A 4,708-nucleotide genomic window follows, 5' to 3' on the forward strand; every position below is an offset into this window, starting at 1 on the left:
GACTCAGAGAAGCTTCTCACCCAAGGCCATAGGGCTAGTAAAATGGTCGTGTTGGAATGACTGTGCAGGTGGACTGCTCTGTCCAATACATGGACTCTTGTTCTAGGGCCAAAGGCATTTGAAATTACTTTGCCCTTAAGGAAGCGATGATTTTGGAGGACAGTAGAAGCAACCTGTACATTTTTTTAAAAAGTAACCAGTTCCTGGGGTTGAACCTTACCACCACCTTCTCTACATCCACACCCCATACAGTCACACACACAGCAGAGATCATGGCCACAGTGATGGTACTCTGAGTGTAAAAAAGAAAACACAGCTACTCACCCGTCTGGAACACTGAATTCACCTGCCTGGGCTTCCCGTTTCACACACATGCCTCTCGCTTTTTTTTTTTTTAACAACTTTATTGAAGTACAATATTGTCTTGTTTTTAAAGCACACTCCTTTGAGATAATCTCATTCCCTAGAACAACTGTTTCACCTTCAGGATCTCCACCACTGGAGGCACCTGTAAAGATCTGTCTCCTCCTTTTCCCCCCTAGATCCTTCAGCCGAGCACGTGTGATCTGTGTGTACATCCCTGGCTCTGCCTCCCTTCCCAGCCCTGCCCACAGTAAGACCGGCCTCTTCTTTTTCCGGAGCCCCGCCCCTCGGCCGGTTTCCAACTCAGCCCCCACGGGTCTCGCCCTTCCCCCCTCCTCGACTTCTCGCGAGATGTTAGCGCGCCTGGTCGGACGGGAGGAAAGTATCTGCTCCGCCGAGGGGGGGAAAGAAGGAGCTGGAGACAGATTGTGGGACACAGCGCGGGCGGGCGGGAGGCGACGGAGCTACCAGCGGGTGAGTCCTGTTAATATTAGCTAGTTTGTGATCTGACGGGAGTCTCCTCTTCAACTCCGGCCAGTCTCACCGTCCCGGGCCGGGGTCTCCCCTCCCAGTCTGTGTTGGACGGGGGCGCTGAGGCGGTGGCCGGGCCCTGTCTGAGGAAGAGGGTGGGACATGGGCTACGGTCGACCAATGGGAGAGAAGGAAGCCTCGATTGGCGGCGTGAACGCTAATGGGAGATCAGTTTTTCCTTGCCGAGTGCCGCCCCTCTTCTCTCCCTACTCCCGCCTCCTTCCTTTGGGGGAAGGCGGGGCCAGAGGCCTGAAGTGTGGGGAGAACTTGGGGTAAGTAGCCCCGGGGGCCACAGGGCGTGGCAAGAAGAGGAGAACTGACTCCTGAGGGAAGGGTACTCTGTTAGAGCCTAATGGAAGGGTCATGGAATGGGAGAAAGAGGAGAGATACTAAACTCGTTTGAAGACCTGGGATTCCCAAAGTGTGGGTTTAGGGGCTTGGCACTGGAAAGGCAGGGGTAATAGGCAGGAGGTAGGGAGTAGTTGAGAACCAGGGTCTTGATCAGGTGACAGAACATGCCTTGGGTTTGACCGGAAAGATATATAGGGGTAGATCACTGGAAATGAGGCTTGTAGCATTTCGATTGAATAATAAAAAAAATATCAGGGTCACGATATCAGAGAGGAAATATGATTTGGAAAATGAAGTGAAGGAGTTTAGGAGGACAGCACTGCTGGACTCCGTCGCGAGAAGGCATGGCCTTGGGAAGGGCCTGAGAGTCGAGAGGGTTAAGGGAGGCATTCGGAAGGAACCGGCTGGTCCGTGCAGGTCTTTAGCCTAGGTATCCGAAGGAGGCTGGGATATTGATTTAGGGATTCTGTTGGATATGGCACCCCCACTAGTGACCAGCCTGCAAGAATGCTGGGGTGGGGGTAGACCGGGAGAAAAATAGATCATTTTCATCACTGCTCTGATTTCCTTTCTCCCTCTCCTCCCCTTCCCAAACACAGGGATATGAACTTGGGACTTCAGCAGTCCAAGTTGGAGCCCCATGGGGACCTATATGTTGTTCTGAATTGCTTGTTATGTTCTCTGACTGTCGTGTTTACTATCCAGGACACCTCCTACCCAGATTCCCGCGTTGCTACTTTCCTAACTTTAAAAGTTTGTTTTCTACTTAACAGAGGGTGTTTTAGTATCTCTGGGGGTCGTGTCATATTCAGTGTAGGATTGTGGGAGTGTGCAGTGTTCTCAGCAGCGTCACATGATTGCTGTGTTTAAAGTTTTTGCAGTAGTGTAATTCTTGTAGAGACATCAGTTTTTGTAGGCAGTCCAAGCACACATATATTAAAGTGAGGACAAGTCAAATGTGTCTTCCAGACTCAGTCAAGAAGAGTTTTTAAACGGGTAGCTGCAGTTAGTTTTAGTGAGCTTATATTATATATTTTTAAATGCTGTAGATAACATATTTCAGAAAAGTGAAAAAATTTCAGTTTATTCCTTTGTGTGCAGACTCAAAAACTAAAGATATGTTATAATATCTTAGGCCAAGGGTTGAAATCAAATACAGTTTGTGCTTAAACATGGAGGATGTAAGGTAAATGGAGGCTATTGCGAAATGTTGCATGTCTGAAAGCAAAGAAGCTGAAGAAAAGTTTGGCAGCTCTACTAAGTAGTCTTACCAGTTTGTTCTTAATTCTGTACAGAAAAGGGACAGGCCTTTGCCCTTTGTTTAATAGTTGTGTGTCATTTAATAATGAATTGTATAATAAAGTCAACTAAAAATTTCTTGACTATTATAAAGATTTTTCTTTTACATTCCTCCTCTTCTCCTTTACTTTTGAGAAGTGACACAATGTCTGAAATACTAGTAAAGCTATTCTATAAAGAGATACAAGAGTGTGTAGTTTTGTATTAACCTTTGGTTTTCAGCAGCCAGTTGAAGCTTTTCTTCCTGGTCAGGGAGCTACCCCTACAGCACATTGAGACTAATTCATTACTGACCTTTAGCATTAACAACGGAGCTGGGTTCTAGTATTTCACATTAAGAGCATTGCTATTGGACATTTAGAACGTTTTCAGCTTGCCTGGCATCAACACAAAAAAATACCCTTGTTTTGGTCTTTCTGTTTGGCTTTGACTCGGGCACTATTAAATGCAAGATTACTTTTTTCTCACTAGTGTTACCATCTAGCAGAAAGCTAGAGAGTGATAACACTGCTCATCTTTCAACTTGTGGATCAAAGTTTACACCTGTGGTAGTTTCAGTGTTGTAATTTTTAAACACCTTTGTTTACTGAGGCTTTAAAATGTCAATAGCTCCTTTTATTGTATCTTAGTCTCTTTCCTCACTTCCAGCTCCAAATGCAAATTGTTTTTTTCAACTTTCAGCTAGTACTTTACCTCGAATAAAGTCACTGGCTCTGCCTGAACACAGCTGCTCTGAAGTTCTCAGAAGTTACTGTTTTGTGCATGTCAAGACTGAGTTATTACTATGCTGTAGTGGGAGGGAGTCAGTGTTTCAGCAGCCTCCTATCCACGTATGATAAGGAGGAGCCTTCTCCTTGCAGGGAAGTTTTAGGTGGAGCAAATAGCACTCCATGCAGATGTCTAATAAAGACCGCTCTCTTCTTGAGACTAGTTGGCAGGCTGGCATATAATTGTCCCTTATCCCTTGATAAAGGTACTGAAGTTAAGGTGCAGATGTTGTTTCTTTGAGAAAAGCAAATGCAACATTCATGTAAAAAGAAAAAGCATTAATTTCTTTTATATTTGGTTTCTCTGAAAATGATATGGTTTTGGAGTTCATGAAAAAGTCTTCTCTCTCTCTCTCTCTCTTTTTTTTTTTTTTTTTTTTTGAGTTGGAGTCTCACTCCGTTGCCCAGGCTGGAGTGCAGTTGCACGCTGTCAGCCACTCCAGCGTCAACCTTCTGGGCTCCAGCGATCCTTCCACCTCAGCCTTCCGAGTAGCCAGAACTACAGACTTGCACCACCACACCCGGCTAATTTTTTGATTTATTGTAGAGATGAGGTCTCACCAAGTTGCCCGGGCTGGTCTCGAACCCGCAGGCTCAGGCAATCCACTCACCTCAGCCTCCCAAGGCACGGGATTACAGGCTGAGCCACCAAGTCCAGCTAGCCTTCTCTTTAAAAGTATGATGCCAGGCGCTGTGACTCACACCTATAATCCCAGTGCTTTGGGAGACCGAGGTGAAAGGATTGCCTGAGCCCATGGGTTCAAGACAAGCTCCGGCAACTTGGTGAACCTTCATCTCTACAATAAATAAAAAAATTAGCCAGGCGTGGTAACGTGTGCCTGTAGTTCCAGCTACTTGGAAGGCTGAGACAGAAGGATAACCTGAGCCCAGCAGGTTTGAGATTGTGGTGGCCGTGATCATGCCACTGCACTCTAGCCTGGGTGACAGAGTGAGACTCCAACTCAAAAAAAAAAAAAAAAAAAAAAAGTTAAAGGGAACAATTTTTAAGCTTCTTTGACATTTACTCATTTTTAAATGTTGGTTTCCCCTAAGAGGCTTTTTTGGGGGGGATCAGATATATTCATGATATGTGAAAACACAATTTGGTATTCCTAATGGTTGATCTTTTAACTTTTGAATACCTTAAGGAAGACGTTCCCACTTCACAGATACCCTGTTCCATTGCTGGAACTCTGTGTTTAGAGCATTCTTTCCATTGTACTGGAGCTTTAGTTCTGTCATCTGAAGCCACAATAAATAAACTTAATTCCTGTTACATGGTAGTCTTCAGATATTTGATGACACTTATGTATCATTAAGGTATCTCTTTCTGGGGTAAATATCCCAAGTTTTTTCAGCTGGTTTTTTTCTTTTTCTTTTTTTTTTTTTTTTTTTTT

General features: G+C 44.9%; 1 protein-coding gene across 2 annotated transcripts in view; it reads left to right on the top strand.

Annotated features, from left to right (window-relative positions):
* The first annotated feature begins 701 nt into the window (after positions 1–701).
* Positions 702–4,708, top strand: part of ATF7 (activating transcription factor 7) — a 104,809-nt gene continuing 100,802 nt past the window's right edge. Inside the window, exon 1 of one of the 2 annotated variants that reach the window (XM_021708690.1) lies at positions 702–837. The gene's annotated coding sequence lies outside the window, so the exon portion shown is untranslated. The remainder of the gene's footprint in view (positions 838–4,708) is intronic. The other variant, XM_008050267.2, reaches the window with a different exon arrangement.

Source organism: Carlito syrichta, unplaced genomic scaffold, assembly GCF_000164805.1.
Source record: "Carlito syrichta isolate Samal-C Ts95f unplaced genomic scaffold, Tarsius_syrichta-2.0.1 Scaffold143503, whole genome shotgun sequence".
Classification (NCBI taxonomy): domain Eukaryota; kingdom Metazoa; phylum Chordata; class Mammalia; order Primates; family Tarsiidae; genus Carlito; species Carlito syrichta.